Consider the following 26,457-nt stretch of genomic DNA (forward strand, 5'->3'; position numbering starts at 1 on the left):
TATGTATATAGTTTTGGCAATATGTATTAAATCTGTATCCTGCATGAAATTCGCATGGACGTAGACAAATCAATACATTACAGGTAATTCTGTATGAATGGCAACTCTGTTGGTAAATGAAAAAAATAAACACAGTCTAGATGACAGAAAGGATATTTTTGATAGGGTAACGTGGCGCCATCATGACACAGGTGAGTACTGTCCCAAATAAAGGAATATTCGAAATGACCGTTAAAATGATTGAAGAATCTAATTTGCGTGTCCTGTCTGTTAGTCTGTGCTTTGTCTGCCGGGTTTGTTGAACGAAAAAATATCTTTCGGTTCAATGATCTGTTTCAAAATCGTCAAAAGAAGGTTCCGTGTTGGCCTCCCGTTGAGCGATTGATTGGACGTTCATTGGACCTATGATCCAACGTATTGGACCAACGAAGGACCACCGTTGAACATTTTTTTCTAAGAGGGAAGCGAATACTTATAGTCCACATTTTAGTACCGTGACGGTTCAGTAAAAGTGCCTTCAGTGCGCCGTCAGTGTTCGTTTTTTGTCGGAATCCTTCCGTTCCGGCACAGCAAATGCAGTGACATACCGACTTCAGTGAAAATAAAACAATATCGGTGACGACGAATTTGAGTTTGCCGGAAGGACGCTACACCACAGACTAACAGACAGAACACTCAGATTAGATTCTTCAATCATTTTAACGGTCATTCCGAATATTCCTTTATTTAGGACAGTACTCACATGTGTCATGATGGCGCCACATTACCCTATCAAAAACATTCTGTCTGTCATCTCGACTGTGTTTATTTTTTTCATTTACCAACAGAGTTGCCAGTTCATACAGAATTACCTGTAATGTATTTATTTGTATACGTCCATGCGAATTTCATGCAGGATACAGATTTAATACATATTGCCAAAACTATATACATAATTGTGCTACTTCACATCCTCCAACGCAATACAAAATCGAACCCGTTTTATTACAATATTTACTTGCTTCTGGTCTACCGCCACTTAATTTCGGATGAAAATTACCAACACAATAAAAAATAGTCTAGATGAACAATGTTGAGAAAAATAAATGGTTTCCTTCTAACATATTATGATCAGGCATCCCTGCAAGCATCTGACCGGTGTTGACAAACGAGGGGGAGCCAACTAGTACAAAAACTTTTACATAACACAAGCGGTGTACCGATAGTAAATAGTTCGCGCAGTTCAATATAGGTGGAACTAGTGCATCATTAAAAATTATTTTTATAAGAATTTACTCATACTGTCATGTCTTTTAGTCTGTGGATTGATTTTGTCGAACGCAGCAGCGAAATCTGTGTATATAGAAACTTCTTCTAGTCGTACTTGTAAAGAACTTTGGCGTAAATCTATGCTGAGTCTCAGATATGTAGTCTGAGCAACTATGTGTTATAAAATCCAGAACTATAATTTCAAACAGCTTCGATAATTCCACGGTAGTTGGTGTTATAACACAGACTAACAGACATGACAGTATGAGTAAATTCTTATAAAAATATTTTTTCGTGATGCACTAGTTCCACCTATATTGTACTGCGCGAACTATTTACTATCTGTACACCCCTTGTGTTATGTAAAAGTTTTTTTACTAGTTGGTTTCCCCTCGTTTGTCAACACCGATCAGCTGCTTGCAGGGATGCCTGATTTCATCAAAATATTTGAAAATGAATAGTCACAATAAATTATTGGATTACGTTGATAATATATTTAACTTTATCGCGGTGTTAGAAAGTAACCATTTATTTTTCTCAACGTTGCTCATCTAGATTATTTTTTATTGTGTTGGTAATTTTCACCCGAAATTAAGTGGCGGCAGACAAGAAGCAAGTAAATATTGTAACCAAACGGGTTTGATTTTGTATTGCGTTGGACGATGAGAAGTAGGCACAATTATGTATATAGTTTTGGCAATATGTATTAAATCTGTATCCTGCATGAAATTCGCATGGACGTATACAAATCAATACATTACAGGTAATTCTGTATGAATGGCAACTCTGTTGATTAATTGAAAAAAATAAACACAGTCTAGATGACAGATAGGATGTTTTTGATAGGGTAACGTGGCGCCATCATGACACATGTGAGTACTGTCCCAAATAAAGGAATATTCGAAATGACCGTTAAAATGATTGAAGAATCAAATTTGAGTGTCCTGTCTGTTAGTCTGTGGTTATAATGTGTGTTGCGTACTCGAAGGGTGGGTAAAAACTGTTTATTTCGGGTTTCGTTCTCAGCGGATACAATGTGTTGGGGAAATATAAGTGAGGGTTGCAATATGATATAAAACCAAGGTAAAGGTAATCAATTGCAAAAGTAGTATTGATACAAACGTGTGATAATCGTCTAACATCTCCTTCTTTTCCATTTAGATCTGTTTCGCCCTATCTTCTTAAACAATTGATAATCAGCTAGCTTTCCCGGTATTTGGATAGCACGTTTGGTACTTGTACGTTCATTATCTTCTGAACGCACGTTTCCTGGTGATTTGCTGGATGTGACAGGCTGCAGCGTTCCTGAATTGCAGCACGTCGATTTGGCTTGTTCCGTTTGTGAGGGCCCGGCCAGAACTTGTTTCACCATATTCATGACCCCCTACGTCTACGATCGTGGAACGGTCATTCACCTGTGCTACTACTACTGGTTGATATTCCTTATCCGTTGGCTGCCTTATCCGTTGCCCTGTCTCGAGCTCAGGAAGAGATCGCGCCTTACGATCATAATATAATTTTCCTTGTTGTCGATTGTTTCTGATTTGCTCTGTCAAATCAGGAAGAAAAGAAAGTTTAAAGACGTCACTGGTTCATTATTTCGCGCGTACGAAACGTATTTCCGAAATCGCTGAGGATGCTAACGATCTCAGTGATGTTGACGCGATATGCTCCTGCATTCGTGGAATTTATAATCAAAACTTTTCATTATCTTTTCAAATCGGACAATAAGAAATAGTACCTCAAATTAACCAAACGTTATCAAATTTAGCAATCAAATAAACGCCAGATTCCGCGAAAGATTCATGGGGCTCCTCTAGTACCGATGATAATAACGCATTTGTTACGCCAGGTCGAAAAATGAAACGAAATTTACAATCGGTAGATAAAAATCCAATCCCTTTACAAAACAATTTGATCCCACGTTTCATGTAAGCTGGTGCATATTCTTGGATGTTTAGACAACCCCAAACCAATCAGTTTTGTAAATATCTATGCTGGCCGCATCCTTCGGTCCATGTGGGTCCGCGGGAAACACCCCCAGGCTACGAAAGCCCGGCGGGTGGCCAGAATGCGGTCTTCCGTGGGCGGTGATGGTGATGTTACGGAAGAGAATGAAAGAGATGGGGATGTGGGAAAAAATGTCTGAAAACGACAGAGATCTAATTAGTTGCCTTCGATATGGTGAAGAGATAGGGAAGGGGCACGAAAAAGTTAGTGACAAAAAAAGATCTTGTTAGTTCCAATGAAGATGGTGAACAGGGACGGGGATCGAGAGAATCGGGCGGATGTTAGTGTCGAACCTGTAGGTGGAGTGTATACTTTCTGAGCGAGGAATAACACATTACACTTGTATATCAATGTGTTTAAGGTACTGGTATATGAGAAGCATATATAAACCGACGACACGACCAGGCACTCTGAAGGAAAATCGGCTTGAAAAATGTCGGTTAGCGATTTACCATCAGCTACCACAAATTGAGTGATCCCTCGCTAATGATGAAAACATTATTGTTCGAGCAACACTGTTTAGTTGCTACGAACTAGTTGCTAAGGAGCGACAATATAAATAAACAAACAAATTGCGGAGTCGTTCGTGTAATTTTGATGATGCTGATTAATTATATCGTCAGTGACCTGCACTAAAAACAGACCAAAAAAGCAATGTAGCATCGCATTCTTGTTGACCAACATGTTAATAAGTGTATATTGACGTCTTATCAGGTGCAAATTAGAGATGGTCGGGTAAGCACTTTCTTGAACTCGAACCCGACCCGTTCCCAATCGAAAGTAAAAAGCTTTTACCCGTACCGTCCCGAAGAATACGATCTTTTCTTCCAAACCTGAACCAGAAAATATCGAGCATTCGGGTTCGAATATTCGAAATCCGACCAAATTTTTGAACCGGAACCCAACCCGTGCCCGTTAAAAAGGAAAAATCGTCACCCGTACCCGATCCGAACCAGACAAACATATATAGTATAAGTATTGCAAAATGACTTAAAAGATTCTAAAATACGATAAGTTGTAAAATTGTATCTGTTGTTGAATTAATAAATTATGATTTGTATAAAATAGTAATTGTAGGAATTGTTTTACGCATTTTATATAACTATGCCTTACCGCTATCAATCCTCATTTGATTGATTTAAAGATGCTAGATATGCATTACATTTCTTTGTATGATTAAGGCAAAATCTTTAGGCAATAATCTTTTTAGGAAGCATAATGTATAGGCGTTAATAATTCGAAAAGTATTGAATTAAGGATTGATCAAAATTGTGTATTAGATGAAGTATATAGGGCTCAATTTTGCCTCTACAAACGCCTCGAAAAAACGTAAAAAAACGAAAAATCACTCGATTTGTTATAAAATGTAAATGTTGTTTAATGTTATCACGACTGACGAGTTTTTAAGACATAGGGTTTTAATTTGTTATACGGTGCTGTTTTGGCCATCAATAATACGTTGGAGTTTGCGAGATACAGGTGGAGTACTATTCATAAACATCATCGTACTGGAAGGACTAGGAGCATTATAGGGATATATTCCTACATGAGTTGTTTAGATCAATCGAAGCCTCGAAAATGTTTGGTATATTTCCTGGCTGATTCAAGTACTTGTGAAACTATTCCTTTTTAAAAAAATTCCTTTTTTCCACTATTGATAACTTTTCTGGTATGCACAATTCCTTTTCTGACTATTTTTATGCTTCAACATAACAACATTGGTAACTAAGGTTCTGGTAACTGTTATTCGAAATCAACAATTTAAGGTATTTGTTGCCAGTTTCAACAATTTTTTAAGTGATTCCGTTTTGACATTACCAGTTACTGAGGGGTAATTAAATTTGCGATACAGTTTTAATAGACGAGTGGCAAGTCGTGTCGTCGTATAAACTATCCCGACTCGCCAACACATCCCGAACCGGAACCTCAGGCGGTCTACCTCGGGCCCTAAGGGATTCCAGTAGCTTCGACCTGGCGTCACGATACTCTACGCACGACCACACGACATGCTCGATGTCCTGATAACCCTCTACACAGGTGCTCTCCGCGAGCCCAATACGCCGGAGATGTGCGTTGAATGTGTAGTGGTTTGACATGAGTCGAGACATCACACGAATGAAATCGCGACTCACGTTCATCCCCCTAAACCAAGGTTTCGTCGATACCCTAGGGAATGGAGTCATCGTCCCAGTTCGCCATTGCTCCATGAAGTTTGTCAACTTTCGAGAGTATTCATTGAAGCAGATTGATTATTCATAAATATCACCTTCTAATGCGCCCACCTTAGCCAATGAGTCTGCCTTTTCATTTCCTGGAAAGGAACAATGTGAAGGGACCCAGACTAACGATATTGAATAAGACCATTCAGATAAAGTTCGCAAGTGTTCCCGTATTTTCCAAAGGAAATATGGGGGATACTTTCCTGGCTTCATTTCCCGGAGAGCTTCTATTGAGCTTAGACTGTCCCTGACAATGAAGTAATGGTTTTTGGGTAATGTTTCAATGATCTCGAGGGTGTATTGAATAGCAGCTAATTCTGCGACGTAAACTGAAGCCGGATCACTGAGTTTGTTTGAAGTGGTGATGTTCTGATAGAAGATGCGAAGCCTGTGGACCTGTTGATGTTTGATCCGTCAGTGTAAAACACCTTTTCACAGTTGACTGTTCTAAATTTATTATGAAAGATATTAGGAACCACTTGTCTGTTCTAAATTTATTATGAAAAATATTAGGGACCACTTGTGATCCGGAATTCCACGAATCCCTTCTCTCATGGATGTATCGAAAAACACAGCAGAATCAGAAGTATCCAAGAAATGAGCACGGTTGGAAACAAACGAAGAAGGATTAATATTCTGAACCATGTAATCAAAGTACAAGGACATAAAACGGGTCTGAGAATTAGGCTCGACAAGCCTTTCGAAGTTTTCAATCACCATCGGATTCAAGATGTCGCATCGTATTAGCAAACGATATGAGAGATCCCAGAATCGATTTTTCAATGGTAAGACGCCCGCGAGCACTTCGAGACTCATCGTATGAATCGATTGCATGCAACCTAAGGCAATACGTAAACAACGATACTGAATTCTTTCCAGTTTAATGAAATGAGTGTTCGCGACGGATCGGAAGCAAAAGCATCCATATTCAATTACGGACAACATCGTTGTTAGGTACAGCCTGAAAAGGTCTCCTGGGTGGGCACCCCACCAAGTTCAGGTTATTGTACGAAGAAAGTTGATTCTCTGCTGGCATTTCTGTTTCACATACCTAACATGACATCCCCAGGTGCCTTTAGAGTCGAACCAGACCCCGAGATATTTGAATGTGAAGACCTGAGCTATGTTTTCACCCCTTAATTAAAGCTGTAGTTGCCCTGGTTCTCGCATCATTGAAAATATAATCCGTAGAGAACTCGATACCCATTTGAACAAGTTGTCGAGGGTTTCTTGTAATGGTCTTTGGAGATCGTCAGCTTTGGGTCCTATAATAGACACAACGCTGTCGTCGGCAAGTTGTCTTAGCGTGCAAGATGTGTTGATACATTCATCAATGTTGTTTACATAAAAATTGTAAGGGGGCTTAAGCATGAGCCCTGAGGAAGACCCATGTAACTGATTCGTATTGTCGACAAATCACCATGCGTTAAATGCATGTATTTCTCGGACAACAGATTATACAAAAAGGCGGGTGGGTAATGTCAGAGACATAACTGGATGTCGTGAATACGAAAAAACTGACACGCTCCCATCACTTTTCCGAATATGAGTTAGTTGATTGATTGTATGAATTGTGCAAGCTATCCTCTTTTTCACTAATAGAGTTTGAAGCGATGCACGTACATTAAAATACAGATTAGTTACATTAAACAGCTACTATTCTACAACTATATATTCCAAACTTGAAACAATTCCTTTTTAATTTACTAATATAGGAAGCTAGGTACGACAAATTTGTAGTTTATTTTAATTGAAGCTATGAAATTCGAAGATATCTGATTTTTCTCGATATTTCAGTGCGAGATAATTGCAATGGCCTGGTCTGAAATGTATCGACGATATTCGGTATGCAAGAGTCATTCTAATAATAATAATAATAATGATAGTAATAATAATAATAATAATAATAATAATAATAATACAGATTAACCTGTCTATATGGCAACCCTGTTTCGCATGGCATATTTTCACACGACCCCATACTAGTATAAAGATGTGTTCAACATTATCAATTTCGCTTTCGTATTGCGTTCGTAATTGAATGTGTTAGTGACGATACAAATCTGTCTTTCTACCGGTTTTCGGTGCCATCGTGCTGACGGCGTCTCGTACGTTCAGAGTAGCTGCTTTAACTTGAATGACGCTATTTCTTACATCACATTTCATTTTATACCTGCTAGTGGTAGCGGTGGACGGACTTCCCCTTTGTTAAAATATCGCAGAACGGGAATCAGTGAGACGATATAAAAGAGAGAGTTAGAAGAGCGGCAGCTAGTAATACTGAATTGGCTGTCTAGCTGTTAACAGCATCTTGTGGATTTTGACGCAGAAACACGCACACAGGAGGAACAGTTAAGGGCAAGGCAAAGTCCCGCTTAAACCGTGCTGGTCTGCAGTTCCCAGTTGGCAGAATTCATCGTCTGCTCCGGAAGGGAAACCTCGCCGAGCGTGTCGGTGCCGGTGCACCGGCCTATCTGGCGGCAGTGATGGAGTACTCGGCTGCCGAAGTGTTGGAATTGGCCGGTAACGCTGCCCGTGACAACAAGAATCATCCCTCGTTATCTGCAGCTGGCCGTAACGACGAGGAGTTGAAAACCCCGTCCTTTTCAGGACGACCACATCACTGTGATAAAGAAATATTTAGGATTGCTTTAAGTTTAGCCAGTTCTGATACGCCTGGAAAGTAGAATGCGCGAATCAAGTGGAAACATTTGTTCTAACAATTTGTTTATTTTTGTTTTCGGCCGCATACTAAAGTAATCACGACAAAAATACAGATTGTTCTGTGGCAACTCTGTTTCGCATGGCATATTTGTATACTAGTATAAAGATGTGTTCATAATCATCACTTTTCATTGCCGTTCGTAATTGAATGTGTTAGTGACGGTGCAAATTAATTTAACTTCCATCTTGATAAATCTTTTGATAGGAAAAATTGAGATCTGATATGGTTCTCGTGTGTGTCTTGTTTCGGCAATGGGCCTTGCTGGACTTTTTGGCTTCCTTTCTACCGATTTTCGGTGCCATTGTGCTGACGGTGTCTCGTGCATTCGGATCGAGAAACAGTGAGACGACAGGTCCTCGATGTTGATCTCGTGTGTCTTGTTTCGGGAACAGTTGCTCAGCAAATGGTAGGAAAAATGAACCACTGAACTTTTATATGGATGCTCTTGTATAGATGCAGACGTCTCGCGTTCTGATTGGCTGGTGCTGTCATGAGTTAAATCAAACAGGTTTTTCAATAGTGTACTATTGAAAATCTTCAATGTTGTTGCAATACACGTTCAAGTTGAAGATTTTCGATTCTATTGGTGGTTAGATTATATAAATCCTTCTACAGATCATTGAGCTATGAGCTTTCAAAATACGAGAAAGGCAAACGCGCCATATGAATTACCCTCGTTGATACTCGTTTATACCAAACATTTCAGAAAAGTTTAATTTTCAACTATTTGAGAATATGTCACACAACTTAAAATTTTATCATAAAATTGTGATCATATTTCTGATGGCATGTAGCAAGAATTATGTTGATTCATTAGATACAACAGGAGATATTCACGATCAAAACTTATCACTCTCTCAGAGGGTAAATTTTGAAAAGGCGCCCCATAGTAAAGTAAGTCGTATTCACTACAAAAGTTATTCAAAACTGTTGAAAGACCATGCTGATGCAACTTCTCAGATAGGATATTTATGGAAACTGAATCAAAAGCCCCCTTGATATCTAGGAAAACTGATACCATTTGTTCTTCACGAGTAAATGCTATTTGAATTTCGGTTGAGAGCAACGCAAGACAACCGTTCGTTCCTTTGTCCCTGTGGAAACCAAGTTGTGTATCTGAAAGCAAGCCATTAGTTTCGACCCAATTATCTAGACGGAACAGAATCATTTTTTTCGAACAACTTGCGGATACAGGAAAGCATAGCAATCGGCCGATACAAATTGTGATCGGAGGCTGGTTTCCCTGGTTTTTGAATAGCGATAACTCTTACTTGTCTCCAGTCATGTGGGACAATATTATCCTCAAGAAGCCTATTGAATAAATTCAATAAGCGCCTTTTGGCAGAGTCAGGCAAATTTTTCAGCAAGTTGAATTTGATTTTGTCTATCAGGAATCAGGAATCAGAACAAATTGGCTCAAATGGCACGTTCCCCTTGATATTTGGAGATTTGTGCCTTGCCATCAATTTGTTTTTAGCATCATTTTCCCGATATATAAGAGGGAAGGATTGAAAGGAAATGGTAAGGGTTGGACTAGAAGGATGGGAAAAATTGACGACACAAAAACACATAAAAGCAGAAGTAAATTCTGCACCCCTAAGGGATGCCGAACAATCTGCTGAGGATCACATTTAGTCTAAGCAGAAGTAAATTCTGAACCTCTACGAGGTCCCGAACAGTCCGCTGTTAATAAAACCTCCAACCCCCGAGAGGATTTGAAGATCTTACAAAAGCGACACCATTCTGCACTCCCGGAAGAATGCAGAACGATTCGCAGTATGTACGAGCAGAAGTAAATTCGGCACCCCCTAAAAGATGCCAAACAATCTGCTAAACCCTATTTAAGGTAAATACAGAAGGGATTCATTCACTCCAGGAAGAACGATGAACCCTTCTGACTATAGCTCCTTACCACATTGGGTAAGAAACGAGAGAATATCCTTCAATTTTAGCTCCGCATACACAGACTCAACCATGTATGGAGAACCAAAAACCCGGATACGTAGCTGCGTCAATGCGGGACAGTTACATATCAGATGATATGAAGTACCATAATCGCATTCACACAAATCACACGAATAATACTCAGCACGTTGAATAGTAGCCATGTGATAATTGAGTTTGCAATGTCTAGTCAGAGCTCTGACCAGAATACTGCAATGATGCTTGGAGAAATGCAGTAGACACTTTGACATTTTCAGATTTAAATCTGGTAGAAATGCTTTTGTCTGAGCGCAAGTTTGCAAGCTGCGCCAGTAGCTGGCATGTTTGGATACAGCCCAAGAACGAATCTTGTGCTTTATCCAACTAGTTGAAAGTGGTAAAGCTGGTTCAGGACCAACGAAATCATTCGTTGCACCAGCTCTAGCCAACTCATCAGCCCATTCATTTCCAGTAATACCAGAATGGCCGGGTACCCATAAGAAGTAAACAGCATTTGAAATGCTGAGGTCTTCAATTTGAGTTCGACATGCGATCACTAGATTCGACCGTGAGTCATTCGAACTGAGTGCTTTTAAGGCTGCCTGACTGTCGGAACAAAAATAAATTCGCTTACCACAGATCCTCTGCTGAAGTGCCGATTGTACTCCACACAGAATCGCGTAGATTTCTGCTTGAAACACAGTACAGTATCTACCAAGTGAATGAGACTGCTCCAGCCTCATTTCACGACAGTAGACACCAGCACCAGCACGACCATTCAACAGAGAACCGTCCGTATAACAAACTATGTGTTCATCAAGTTGTCGTTCCAAATAACCAGACAACCATTCCTCACGAAGAGGATAGCTCACATTGAATGTTTTGAAAGGAAAACTGCATGTGAGAGTTAGGTCACTAGGAGCGAGTAAATACTCATCCCACGTAACCATTTGAGACCACAAGCGAGTGTGGCTGGTAGCATAATCTAATGGGTTACTGTTCCAAAGCCCTGTAACCTTAAGACGATATGCACAAGATAATGCTTCTTGTTTTAGGAACACATGTAGTGGTTTAATGCACAGTAGCGCCTCTAGAGCAGCAGTAGGAGTTGTCGTGAATGCTCCTGTCATCGCCATTAGGACCATCCTTTGGAGATAATTTAGCTTTGACTGAACTGTCGCGACTTCTCCTTTCTGCCACCATACAAGACATCCATATGCTAAAATTGGTCTAACAATAGTTGTGTAGATCCAATGAATATATCTGGGTTTGAGTCCCCATGATTTTCCAAAAGCTCGTCTACATTGGCCGAAAGCCATGCAAGCTCTTTTAATTCTGAAGTCAATGTGAGCAGACCAATTCAGTTTTGAGTCAAGAATAACCCCGACGTATTTAACTTGTTCGACCACAGTGACCTCTGAACCAAAGAACTGCAACGGACGAGCTCCTGTGATTATCCTACGATGAGTGAAAAGCACCATTGATGTTTTGCTCGGATTTACAGATAATCCAACCTGACAACACCATTGTTCAACAGATCGCAGGGCTTGCTGCATTAAATCAAAGAGAGTGTTAATGCTTATACCGGTCATCAATATATGATAATCGTCGGCAAAACCATAAGTCGGAAATCCAAGGTTATTAAGTTTCCTTAACAAACCATCAGCGACAAGGTTCCATAAAAGTGGGGATAGTACACCACCTTGAGGACACCCACAGACACTTAGCTTTCTAATCTCTGCTTGCCGAAGCGATGAACAAAGAAGTCGATTGCTAAGCATTGCGTGTATCCAATTTGTGATACTTGAAGGTATGCCATGACCACGGGCTGCTTCCAGAATTGAATTGAAAGACACGTTATCAAAGGCACCTTCAATATCTAGGAAAACTCCCAAGCAAGATTGCTTTTGTGAGAAAGCTTTTTCAATGTTGTACACAACATCATGTAACAGGGTTGTAGTGGACTTTCCACGCTGGTAAGCATGTTGCATTCCATGAAGCGGTTGCACGCCCAGACTAACATTCCTGATATAGTCATCGACTATGCGTTCCACTGTTTTAAGAAGAAATGAGCTTAGACTGATAGGCCTGAAACTCTTCGCTTTCTCATAAGTGTCGCGACCGCCTTTGGGAATAAATTTGACAATTATTTCCTGCCAGGCTCTTGGAATATATCCTGTCGCAAGACTAAAAGTAAGTATTTTCTTCAAAACATGTTTGAAATGTTCATACCCTTTCTGCAGTAACACTGGGAAAACTCCATCCTTTCCAGGAGACTTGTACGGAGCAAAACTCTCAACTGCCCATTTGACCGATTCAATCGTCACAACGCTTCGAGCAAGGGCCCAAGAATCGTAACTACCTGAAAAAGTCTCGGGAAGAGCTGTCGGTGATGGATCCATACATCCTGGAAAGTGAGTGTTAAAAAGATAGTGAAGTACATCACCTTCATCAGACAAGTGTTCACCATCTGAAGTTCTTAAGAAACTGACATTAAAGTCCTTAGACTTCGAAAGTAACTTATTTAATCTGCTAGCCTCGTTGAGACTAGAGACATTTGTGCAGAGGCTTTTCCAACCACTTCGCTCAGACGATCGAAGAGCATTTTTGTAAGCCCTTCGAGCCAACACGAATGCCTCCGACCCATTTCTGCGACGGTGGTTCCAAGCTCTTCTGCATAGTTTCCTTAGTCTAGCAAGTTCAGCATTCCACCAAGGAGTTCTTCTAGTAGCTCGCACAATCCGAAGTGGACAAGCCTCTTCATATGCTGCAACTATGAGTGAGTTTGTCTCGTCGACAACATTTTCCAAATCAATTGGGGTTTCAATTGTTGGTTGGTACCCGTAAAATCTAGTCGCCAAGCCCTCTTCATAGAGGTCCCAGTTTGTAGATTTGGGATTACGATATGTGATAATATCAAATTTAACGTTTGAATGATCAAAGAATATGTACTTATGATCAGACAACGAAGGTTCGAGCTCATCGGAGACGAGCCAATTCACCAACTCATGCGCAATTCTATCAGAGCAGAGAGTTACGTCCAAAACCTCCTCTCTGCCAGATCTCGCAAAAGTTGGACGGTTTCCTGCATTGACTATGTGCAGGTTTGTACTGCTCACAAATTCCATCATATCAGAGCCTCTCGAATTTATATCTGTGCTGCCCCAAATGATATGGTGAGCATTTATATCACTGCCGATTACAAGCGGTAAATCACTTTTGCAGCAGTATGATACAACCTTTTTGAAGTCATCGCTTGGCGAAGGTTGGTTATGCGGCAAATATGCCGAACAATAGACATATTTCCTGTCTATGCCATCAGTAGTCATACCAACTGTGACAGCACAAATATCCCGAGTTGTGAGCTCCGATATGAGAGAGACATCGAGAGCACTATTTGCAAGTATGCATGCTCGAGGCATTTCACGTGGATTAGTCATTCCGGTCTTGTTAAAGGCAACAAAGACTGGGTTTAACAATTTTCCAACGTAGAAGTTTCCCTTTTGGAAATATGGTTCTTGAACCAAAGCTCAAGAAGCTTTACCTTCTTGCAGAAGTCTGGATAGATTCATAGTTGCTGTACGTTTATGCTGGAGATTGATTTGTGCTACTCTAACCATTATCAATTAAAGTAACGAACACTCCACCTCCAGCACTTACCGTACAACAACTACAAGAAACCAAATATATTGGCTTATAATCGCCTATAGCGAACCATGTAAGGATTTTTTTAAATGTTTTAATCATTTAAATCCCACGAGTTGCGAAGAAAGAAGTCGTCCACTGTGCCAGAGCTTCGCTTAACACAGTAAGGGAAAATCCCAAGATATTCCGTTCACGACTGCATTGTTTAACCTCCTGCAGCCATTCAGCCATCGGCACGGAAATACACCTTGACTTAGGAGTTCCTATTTTTGTGGCCTTTTACGACATGGAACAGGAAACCAGTGGATCAATTCTTGGTAAAAAATAATTCCGCCGGATGCCACACGGCTTAACAGGATACAGGAAAGCATAGCAATCGGCCGATACAAATTGTGATCGGAGGCTGGTTTCCCTGGTTTTTGAATAGCGATAACTCTTACTTGTCTCCAGTCATGTGGGACAATATTATCCTCAAGAAGCCTATTGAATAAATTCAATAAGCGCCTTTTGGCAGAGTCAGGCAAATTTTTCAGCAAGTTGAATTTGATTTTGTCTAACCCCGGAGCTTTATTGTTACACGATAAAAGCGCATGAGAGAACTTTACCATCGAAAAAGGTGTTCCGTTTCTGTTTGATGAGGCGACGCACATGATCGTCTGTTTCGGAACAGAGTCAGGACATACTTTTTTAGTGAAATAGAATATCCAGCGGTTAGAATATTCCTCGCTTTCGTTCGTGGTGTTTTTATTGCTCATTCGTCGGGCTGTATTCCAAAGAGTGCTCATTGATGTTTCTCTCGATAATCCGTCTACGAATCGACGTCAATAACCGCTTTTCTTCGCTTTTCGCTTTAATCAAGCTTTTCATTTTAGCGTCTAATGCCGCGTAGTTTCTAAGGTGTTCCGATTTTCCTAAACTCGGTAAATGATGATGCTCTCTCCGCGTTTAATTCTGAGCTCTCTTTGTCCCACCACGGGTTGGGAGGACGAATGTTAGGTTTCGCGCCGGGAACACGTTTCGTCTGAGCTTGAGTCGCGGTGTCGAGAATCAAGCTAGCCAAAAACGTGTACTATTCCTCCGGAGGAAGTTCTTGTGTTGTTTCTAGTTTCTCAGATATCGAATTTGCGTAGCATTTCCAATCAATATTTCGTGTGAGGTCATACGAAACAATGATTGTCACCGATGGTCTCAATCCGTAGGCGATTGAAATCACGATAGGTAGATGATCGCTACCGTGGGGATCACGGATCCCCTTCCACGTGCAGTCCAACCGTAGCGATTTCGAGCAAAGGGATAAGTCCAGCGCACTTGGTCTTGCTGGTGGTGCAAGAATTCGTGTGATTTCTCCCGTATTCAAGATTGTCATATTGAAGTTGTCGCAGATATTATGGATCATAGCTGATCCGTTATCGTCGTGAAGACAGCCCCATTCCGTACCGTGTGAGTTAAAGTCTCCTAAAACCAACGTTGGTGCGGGAAGGAGCTCTATTATATCACTGAGCCGCCGATGCCCAACCGAGGCTCTTGGCGGAATATATATGGAAGCAATGCAAAGGTCCTTGCCTTTGATTGTAACATGACATGCGACAACTTCAATACCTGGTATCGAGGGGAGGTTAATGCGATAAAAAGAATAGCACTTTTCGTTCCCCAAAAGTACTCCTCCATAGGGATCATCTAGATCCAGACGAATAATGTTAAAATCGTGGAAGTTTAAGGGTATTTCAGAAGTTAGCCAAGTTTCGCACAATGCAAATGTGTCACATTTCAGATTATTTTCTAGAAATTTGAAAGGATCTATTTTTGGGATGATACTTCTACAATTCCACTGTATAACAGTGATTGTATCCGTGACCTCGGTGGGTGACTTAGCCATCGAAAGTTACGATCGCTGAAAGAAGGGGCCATTTTGCAGTCAACTGCTTCAAGAATGTTTTGACTATAGGAATGAAAGCCATTATCAGGCTTTTAACAGGTTCAGAAATATTGAGACTAGACATAATCCAGTCCACAATGTCAGAGAATTTAACAAACCCAGTATTTGGTAAATTTTCTCACTGATCTTTAGGGACTTTCGGGGGTTTTGAAGTCTCAGGAAGTGATGGAAATTCTTGCTCGGATTTAAATTTTCCAAGGCCTGGAGGTTTTGTCGTGAATACGACTTACTTTACTATGGGGTGCCTTTTCAAAATTTACCTTGTACAAGAATGGGCAGAACTTTATCGCGAATATCTCTGGATATACTTAACGCAACACTATATTTTTTTCTACAAGCTATCGGAGATAACCTTACATAACTGAAAAACAAAGTTTTCTAAAACTTTTGGAAATAATGAGGGAAATTCATCACGCTCGCTTGCCTTTTTCGCACCAGGATGACGTTTATTTCTTCTATAGCTACAGACGGAACTGGATGTCAAGGTGAGATTCTCCCATCAACATCAATAAGAACAAACCAAACCGCATAACTCTGAAAATTCGCATAAAAAACCGCATAACTCTGAAACTTCGCATAAAACAACCGCATAATTCTGAAACTTCGCATAAAAAAAAACATTGTGAAACATTGAAAATATCTAATAACTGAAAGGAAATTTGGATTCCGCCCCGTTAATAATAATAATGTTTATAAAAATTTTACTTGGGTTACAGAAACTAACAGTAAAATTTCGTAAAGCGATAGTGCTCAAAATTTAGAACACTTATAAGTTCCCTTGCAAAATTTGAGCTAAATCGGATATGCTTGACGATTAAAGTTTTAAAATATTCGATCTTGAAAAATCACCATAAGGGGTGGAAGATATCTTTCCTATGCCAGATGTTTTAAAATTGCCTGAAACGTCGAGATCTAGTGTCATCTCGAAAAATTGATTTTTGAAAAAAATCGACTAGATCTCGATGTTTCATGCAATTCCATTACATCTGGCATTTAAGTTGAGTTTAAAAAAATATGTATTTTTAAAATTTTAGATTTAGATTCAGGAAAAATAATTGAAATTTTAGATCCCGAAGTTTTGAGATTTCCGAAACGAACTTTTTTCTAAGACATTTGGCATAATCTCCAAATTTTTCCAGGTTGCAGAGTCAATTTAATTTTTAATTTAATATTTTTTTTGAATTTTAGACCTCGAAGTTTGAAGCATTTCCAACACATTTGGCATCAACAACCTTTCCTCGATTTCGGAAACTTCATGGACCCCTCCCATGGTTTCATGACAGCTATAACCGATTCCTCCTTTTACAAGTAAAATAATAGTCCTCAGGTCGTTCTGAAGTTTTCATAAAACCCTCTGCATGGTCCATAAACTTAGCAAGAACAACGCACCGAAAATAAAATAGCTAAAGCGAGAATTTAACAATCAAACACTGTCAACACAATTCTCTCAAAAACCACCCTCGTGTCAATGTGTGGTTTCAAGTATATCTATGGCGTATTTGTTGTACGCTATAGGATTCAAAGTTAGGTGTGTGGCGTTGTGCGTATCAAGAATGCAGAAAGGCTATAGCAGGATAAGCATGTGAAATCTGCCCCCAAAGGGAATTCATATTGTTATACCACATTCGAAAGGTCATAGGCTGGAAACAATTTTCTCAAAGTTTCAACCCTTTAACTGCCATATTGACGGAGCTAGGGTGGTTCTATTGATTTTTATTTTATTTGATTTTTGAAGAAACTGCTCCTCCGAAAAATTTGAAAAAAATCAGGTACGTTTAAGGTATTATGGGGATGCTTTACAATTTTTTTCAAAATTTTCGAATATGTATTTCTTTCATTAAAAAATACTAGAAAATTTTGAAACATATTTTTTCTCTCTTCCAATTTTTGCACCACCCTGGATTTTTTAGTGATAAATAAAGAATTGTTGGACGTGTTAAAATGGTATGTTTTCATATTTTTTAAAAATGTGGACGACCAAAATATTTAATTTTTTCTAAAAAATAAATAACAGTCGACCATGCGTTCCCATCAAATTCTGAGAGAAGGAAACGCATGGTGCTTTATCTTAGCAGTTTCTAGTAGTAGTCGACCATGCGTTCCCATAAAGTTCTCTTAAAAGGGAAACGCATGGTGCTTTGTTCTAGTAGTTTATGATGCAACTCAAGCGCAGGGCTTAGAAATCAAAGTAACGAAAAGAAGGAAATGAGTATCAACCTTTGCATAATACATACACGATCATACTTCGGGTACAACCTAGAAAGCTACAAAGCAAGAACTTACTGGTATGTGATTTATATATGAATGGTAGTAATATATGAACGTTGCGAGTATCACACACTCAAAAAAATATTCCCATTGAAGTTACGTGGAATATCCCATACCTAGTATTTCTCTCCCTTCCACTCTGTTCTACGTGTTCTATATGATTCTTATAGGAAAATCTAATTAAAAGTAAATGGTTGTCAGGTATTGATTATGTGATGCGAAGACGGGAACTTTATGTGAAAGTCCTGTGTGAAAATATTATTAAGTGAACATGGGAAAGCTTCTCAGTGATTTGGATCTGCCAGAGAATTTGATAACTATTTTGATGAATGGTAAATTGATTTTAGTTGAAATATATGTAACTTTTGCTTAACACATGCGTTTATATTTTATTTGAGAATGCGAACTCGGAATTTTTTAATTGTGTAAATTTGATATAAACGAATTTCGTAATTTCCTCGAGCCAACTGGAGTGAATTGGTGTTATGAAAATATATCCCAGGAAATAGCAGCCTGGAGAAAACGAAACGTATGTATTTTGATCAAGTGTGCTCTATTTCACCGATTTCAATATGCACATTTTTTTTTAATTTTTTCCAGAGACCTCGGATTGCCCATTTAATAAACGGTGGTTTTTCAGTCGAGAAGACGCAACTGTTATCTAATTCCGGTGCTTTGAATTATGCACAGGCAGTTGCGGATTTATTTGATTCTTGCGAGCAGCAAAGTGACACAAAAACGTCAACACAGGAGCATCTATTTGTGGATACTATTGCACTGAATCAACAACACGATACTCAAAATACTCAACAACAAGTAACAGGATTTGATCGGGAACCAACTATTCCGACGTCTAGCAGCCCGGTATCAGCAAAATATAACTCTGATTTGCAGTTGGTTGATCTAAAAGTGAACCGGCAGGCAGAAACATATCACGATTTTCTAGCTTGCAAATGTGGATTACGGTCACTTAGTGCAGACACAGATAATCAATACTCAGGAGCCCTACATGAAACACCCTCGGAGAAACTTCAAAAATTACCCGATGAAAATGGGTCAATTATTCTACCCGTTTTTACTCCAGGCTTCCTAAGAAACTTACTCGAGAAGAACGAGACAGGGAAAGATATCCCGGAACGAACAAAGATTGAAGAACTATCAGATACGAAACAATTGCAGTTAGCTGGTATAATCGCTCGTCACCATCTAATATGCAAGAAAAAACTTCGAACAAAAGATTTGGAAGTCTATAGTGTAGCTGTCACCACGTTGTTCAAGTAAAAAAAGGTAATATTCAGTTTGTGTTAAACTTAGAGCCAACACATATTTTTTTAGGAAAATTATTACATACCTCGAGGAGGAGACCGTAAAAACCATGGTGGCAAAATAGCAAGCAAAATTAATAGCATGAAGTAAAGTATGCGAAAAAATGATATAAAAGAGAGCCAACATGCGAAGAAATTTAAATATTACATTGAGTCTGATGACTTGAGTCTCACCGATGCAACAGAGTGATTAATCCTTAACGTACAACCTTGGTCAATAGTTTTAGACAAGTGGGCACCCAGTTTCTGCAATAGGAAAAAATATTTGCGGAATGTTAGATTAGTGTCGAAGTTGCTCAAAGAATTTCCCCATTATACAAACGCTGGACCCATCAGCGACCAAGCTGCTTGAGTACCTCCAAAGTTCTAATGAAGGTAAGATTAATTCGAATTGCTTCTTATTTTTTCTTTAGAATGCATTTTGTATAAGTTTCAAACAATCGCTAATCTTTGCATGAAACTACGCTTATATTTGTCTTGTGATAGTAAAAATAATAATAATAATAATATAAACAATAATAATAATAGTAATAATAATAATAATAGTAATAATAATTTGTTATTTCTAAATATTTCAGATACTAGAGTGTGCGCCTTATTGTTATTACTGAACACAATATTGCCACCGATATCCGCTGGAAATACATACAAACCAACTATATGTGTTGCGCAAGGTGATACAATTATTTTTGCCAGCGATGAAGAAGACGTTACATCGGAAATAGTCAGAGTGAACGCAGAGTACAATGAACGCAGACTGCCAACAGTACCAAAGTTTTCTAGGAAGTGGACCTGAGAACCTCAGTGGACGATATTTCGTAATTTTCACTGGCTTATTTTACGAACTTTCTTCGGCAGCCAGAGCGACAGATGTGCTAATCAAACTAACTGCAGTTTTTGGAACGCCGTATTCAAAGCTTTCAAAGTTGGTTTGGCATTTCCTGAGTGGTGTTGTGTATGGAATTCCACAAAGGGAAACTTACGCGAACATCAATAAATTACGCAATTTTTTGTATCCTGAATAGCTATCTGAGTTATCAATATGATTGATTGAATGATTATCAAATGTAATATGTTATTTCCAAGTGGATTTGAATATCCTAAACACCTTAAAGAATACCATCAGGTTCCTACCGAGTTTCAATATCGATGTACAATCGGGCCATGCGTTCAAATATTTTCCAAATTTTACCCATTTAAGGCTTTAAGCAATACTCTCATGCAATTACTTCGAGGAAAAATTTTTGCTACACTTTGTGTATAAAATCTTATTTGCAGTTTTCGAATGATGTTATAAATCAATACATTTTCAAACAGCATAAACTTTCAAGTTGTTCGATATAAGATTTCGGCATTATTTTAATAAAATTATTCAACCTCTTAATATTGATTCAGATTATAATTTCATGCTATCTAGCTCAATTATTCACAGAGGTATTTATTATAGAACAGGACAATTTGTTGCAAAGATCTGTAACAATACGGTGCTTTTATATGAGATTCTTGAAATATTATTCATAAGGAATACATTATACTTAATCGTACAAAACTGGAATGTCGATTCCTTTAACCAACATTATTTAGCATACGAAACAAGCGGTAGTACCGATATTATTGACATTTTAAATATTAATTTTTTCACTCAAACTCCGTTCATGCTTAATATTGTTACAATTAAAATCACAGAAAGAAAACTAATGTTTAGGCTTAAGAATGATTTTCTATAATATATGTAAATAAAGACTTGTCAACAGTCCAGACTATAAATTTTACACTGCACTCAGAAAAATGTTATGGTACTAGTTACTATATCAGGGATCATTTTGACCATGCGAGTATAGTGGTTTTCAACCGACTATTTCATCAGGTGATTTCAACAATGGTGAAGTTCATTTTTACTATATAAGGCTTTTCCTCTTGAGCAGTAATATTGAACAGTATATTGTCTAAATAACTATTACGAATATGATGGTTAGCGTAACCACGATTGCAATTATTCTTTTAGTTATAACCAGAGCCATAGTATTTTTGAATTTTCACTTCTGTTTATTTCGAAACCCAAAATAATGGTTGATTCGACAATATTGAATGTCAGAAAATATGCGCAAATGTTTAAAAATTAACTGAATTTAAATTCCTACTAAGTTCTAGAAAAATAGGAAATTTGTTAATGATCTGTTTTATTTTCGATTCAAATATTATAATATTGCCCATGTTGGAGTAACGTGTTACGTGGACGCAACGGAGTGACATCGAGCATCGTAGTAATTATGTTGAGGTGTGGATCGGAACGGACCGTCGTACCGCCACCGCACCGCTACTGATTCCGCTGCTAACGTTTTCCCAGTTCAGATAGCAAGCTGGCGTAGAATGGCAAGCTGGATAGAATGGCGATATTTGGCTCAGGGTCCACATTAGGAAGGAATCCTCATGCTGCGTTGGCAGGTGCATCGAGTCGTAGTCTGAAACGGTGCGTTTACACGTCCGCTGGTCGACATAAACCGTCTGGAACTGGAAACTATCACTTCAGCTCATGTGGTGACATTAGTTCAATGCTGCATCACTCATTACGCTGTTGTCTGTTGAATGGTTGATGATTGACGTAGAAGCATTATTGGTTGCAGTTGCTGATCCAGGAATCTGGATCACTATCCGGTGAAGTATTTCCCGAAACAAGAATGAGCAGCTAGAACGATATCAACAGCCGAGTCAAGAAGTAAACCTCAACACCTGATAGATTACCGCACTGAGATATCTTGCTACTTCTGCCGTCTTAAAAAGCGTATGTTGTTCCCCGTGACCTATAATTCACTAAGTTTACATTCGACTTGACTGAAAACAAGTTGAAAAGTTCAATTTCAATTTCAACGACTTAAAACTTACATTAATTACCTTCAAGACCAATGTAAATGAAAAAATATGCACAATCACAAAATACAAAAACTTTGCATCCATCACTCCAGTTATGTTATATACACGTACGAAATTTTCAGCCATACTGAATCTTTCTAATGCCCAATAAAAAAATAGATGCTTTTATTGACAATTTGTATAGTCAGCTTAACTAAAATACATAGTCGGTTGAAAAACACTATACGATCATGTAGTTATCACATGGTTTCTGTTCATATGAACAATATGAATAGTGTTTTCAAACTTCACAATCTTTCAGCCAACTATATATGTACGCATGGTAACATTTGTACATTGTAAAGAAGAACATACCGATATGGTAGCAATAACTACTTCGCTTCTCAAATTTATCATGAGCGATTTCACCATCCTTGTGATGGTTATTTTATCCATTTGTTCTTAGTTTTGAGATGACAACCATTGTTAGAATAACCATACCAGAAAAGTCATAAATACAAATAATCTTCTTAAGTTATAGTCTTTGTTATCTAGTACTTTATACAATACAGATAGTGAATAATCTCATATCATGGTCGTTGTTACTATTTAAGCATATAGTTGAAATGACCATGGCAAACAGGTTACGGCTACTATAGTATTTTTCTCAGTGTGGGGTAACAACACACATCATTAAATATACAGAATTTTTGTGTTAATAGGTAGACAAAGAAATGACTATGACGAACGATTTTAAGCAAGTAATTGTAATAATGGCATTTATTGATTGATATTTGTTGTTTAAAGCACGTTCATTAAACTGAAATCAATGAATACCTAAGATAACAAGAATTCTTTATATTTTGTCCACCTCGTTCTATGAATATGCAATTCATTTAAACCTGTAGAAAAATTATGTAACATTATAACCTTGTTTAAATTTTTTTTCATATCAAAGTTACGTGAAATTTTGATAGAAATTATTTGAATGTTACGTTGAATTCATTGGACGAAAATATGATTTTCAGCTATGTACACCTAACTGTATTTAACAAGGATGCCCCATGGAAATTATGTGAAAAGTTAGATGGAAAATTATCAAGTATGTTTTCACATAAATCTAATGTGATTAGTTTTTTGAGTGCACATATGCAGTTCGGTTACGGCAGTCAAGAACTAGAGCGAGTGACTGTATATAATTCGATGATTCGATAGTGTTTCATGAAATGGTCAAATCGTTTTGCACTGTTGGGTCTCGTACAACGCGGTTTTCTTTTTGCCAGCTCTGTACATTTCACTAAATACATAGCGAGTTGAAACAGCAGTGAATTTAATTTTTTCTTTTTTTATATTGGTGTCAAACAAAAGTGGCCACTGATGAAGGTTGGAATCGATTTCTTAGAATTGTTTTACCATAAATACGCTTATTTCTTAAGGCAATTTACATAAGTTGTTCTTCGCCGTAGCATCACTTTTACATAGAATTCTTATCCTTATACCATGTTCACATTAGCGCTTATATCACTTGATATACCGAGATGATATGCATATCACGTGGGAGTGTTCACATATGATCGAAATAATATCGTTTGACAATCAAATTGTCATATTGAATGTTCCTATTAGGAGTAAGATCAATAATATTGCTTTTCTCTTCTACAATTCAATCGTTAATTGAAGTCTTGCAATAAATGGTCTCCGAACGCCAGTATTCGTTGAAAAATTTGAAATTATAATGATTGTTTATTGTCACTCTCAAAGTGACGTTCATAAATGAGTGCGTTCAATGCCATTATCCGTGTTGCTAGTTGCGATTTTTTACAACTCGACATGATATCGTACATGATATCCCGGATATCATGCCAAAATGGTGATACGCGTTGACATGAAATTGTATGGGATATCAAGTGATATCGCACATGATTTCATCGGATATCAAGTATATCCGTATATTACTTAATATCAGCGCTAATGTGAATATACTATAATATAATACTAATATAGTCACATCAATTTGAGTTTAATAAAGCATATTCCTCTTATTTTTTAAATATCATATTATTTAAACCAAACGATGAACTAAATTTTAAAATAAGCTGAAATTTTTATACATTTTGTGGTTGATTTCATAACCCACTTGGAGTTTTTTTTTATCAGCACATTATTTTTAATAAAATTTTGCTATTGGATGAACTAATGGACGCAGTAGGAGTCAGAACTAAGACTCAAAAGGGTCAATTATTAAATTGAAACTTCAATTGTCTTTATGAAATGATTAAAAAGTTTCATGTAAGAAAGGTCACGAAAAAATTTCTGTTAATTATTGACTGTATTTTTCATTTAAATAGGAAATGGGATAAAAATGTTATAAAAATACATTGCTGTTTCAATGCACACATTTTCTCTCTGATTCTTTTCGTTTATTCTATAGAATTATCATCGTCACTTGGTAGCTGTTCTGATTTAAGCATTTCTGACAATATTTTCGCCGCTCTCACAATTCTGGATAAAAACCGAGCATAAGGAAAGGTAGTGAATAATGGCGGCCTCATGTGAACAGCAACCAACCGTTCTATTGCCAATAACGCATTCACAGCAACGGCGCTGGATTCCCAAATATCCAGTCGAATTTGTAGTGTACTCGATATAGTACTTGTAAGCTTTTAAAAATGAGACTTATTACCGGCCCGAAAAGCTTTTTTGTGATCTGTGTGTCTCAATTGGGTCATATCGTGATAAAGCTTTAAATCCAAAATTACTTGGCAGAACATCCTTTTCAATAGCTTCTATTCCAGAGCTACGATATTCCGATACTTGTTGCTCTCGTTCTCGGATTGATAATATTATCTTATTAGAACTTCCCGTTCGCAATTTGAACAAAATTATTAAACCTGTAAAAACCTGGAAGCGTTCCTCTGAGAGTGAAAATCACTTACTGAGTTAATTATGTATTCTCAGATATTTTCTGGAAAATATGGAGCTTTCAACACAATATACCCAAAAATTAAAGAGATCGATTCAGCGAATCAAGTTTTTAATAGACATGGTCGATAAATGCTTGATTTGAAATTATGCAAAGGTTATAACTCAAAAACGAAAAATAACGCATCACTATTTTTTTTATATCTGTTGTTGTTTCAAATTTTAGAATAAATATAAAAATATATAGCGCTATCAGTCTACAAACCATGAAAACCATCATAAAGATATTCGATTGACGTTTTCAAACACAAAATTCCAACTTTATCTTTATCACACATTTTTCCAGAAAACTATAGACATCCCTCGATAACATATCTTTATGATAACTTTTGACGCTGTAATGAAATCTTCATTCTTTCTTTCACTATTCTTTCATTACATCCATCAGCAACACATAAAAAACTGACACCCGCTCTAGTTCTTGACTGTCGTAACCGAACTGCATATGTGTGATACTCGTGACGTTCATATATTACTACCATTCATATATGAATCACATAACAGTAAGTTCTTGCTTTGTAGCTTTCTAGGTTGTACCCGAAGTATGATCGTGTATGTATTATGCAAAGGTTGAAACTCATTTTCTCCTTTTCGTTACTTTGATTTCTAAGCCCTGCGCTTAAGTTGCATAAACTACTAGAAAAAAGCACCATGCGTTTCCTTCTCTCAGAATTTGATGGGGACGCATGGTCGACTGTTATTAATTTTTTAGAAAAAAATCAAATTTTTTGGTCGTCCACATTTTTAAAAAATATGGAAACATACCACTTTAACATGTCCAAAAATTGTTTATTTATCATTAAAAAATCCAAGGTGGTGCAAAAATTGGAAGAGGGAAAAAATATGTTTCAAAATTTTCTAGTATTTTTTAATGAAAGAAATACATCTTCAAAAATTTTGAAAAAAATTGTGAAGCATCCCCATAATGCCTTAAACATGCCTGATTTTTTTCAAATTTTTCGGAGAAGCAGTTTCTTCAACAATCAAATAAAATAAAAATCAATAGAACCACCCTAGCTCCGTCAATATGGCAGTTAAAGGGTTGAAACTTTGAGAAAATTGTATACAGTCTATGACCTTTCGAATGTGGTATAGCAATATGAATTCCCTTTGGGGGCAGATTTTACATGCTTATCCTGCTATAGCCTTTGTGCGAAAGGGTGGACATTACACAGATAAATATCTGAAACTGTTAGAGAGCCCCTCGTACTAGTAACTTAGTATAGTGGTAGAGATACTCTCGCGAGTGCTGCCTTTCTCCTAATTTGCCCAAAGCTCGAGAAGATTAAATGAGTTCTAGGTTGAGTACTCTGCGCCGCATAGAGG

General features: G+C 37.8%; 2 long non-coding RNA genes across 4 annotated transcripts; one reads left to right on the forward strand and one right to left on the reverse strand.

Annotated features, from left to right (window-relative positions):
- Positions 1 to 18,028: 18,028 nt before the first annotated feature.
- LOC131430091 (uncharacterized) lies at positions 18,029 to 20,041 on the forward strand. The gene is made up of 5 exons (XR_009229480.1): positions 18,029 to 18,306; positions 18,373 to 18,503; positions 18,575 to 19,261; positions 19,310 to 19,674; positions 19,878 to 20,041. It is a non-coding gene; the product is annotated as an uncharacterized LOC131430091 (long non-coding RNA).
- Positions 20,042 to 20,521: 480 nt separating this feature from the next.
- On the reverse strand, positions 20,522 to 23,982 carry LOC131430092 (uncharacterized). 3 transcript variants are annotated; one of them, XR_009229483.1, is made up of 4 exons: positions 23,563 to 23,982; positions 22,192 to 22,307; positions 22,042 to 22,131; positions 20,522 to 21,985 (listed from the first exon to the last, which is right to left on the reverse strand). It is a non-coding gene; the product is annotated as an uncharacterized LOC131430092 (long non-coding RNA). The 3 variants fall into 3 exon arrangements; XR_009229482.1 differs by having other exon boundaries at positions 22,525 to 23,982; XR_009229481.1 differs by having other exon boundaries at positions 22,192 to 23,980.
- Positions 23,983 to 26,457: the final 2,475 nt, after the last annotated feature.

This window comes from Malaya genurostris, chromosome 2, assembly GCF_030247185.1.
Source record: "Malaya genurostris strain Urasoe2022 chromosome 2, Malgen_1.1, whole genome shotgun sequence".
Lineage (NCBI taxonomy): Eukaryota > Metazoa > Arthropoda > Insecta > Diptera > Culicidae > Malaya > Malaya genurostris.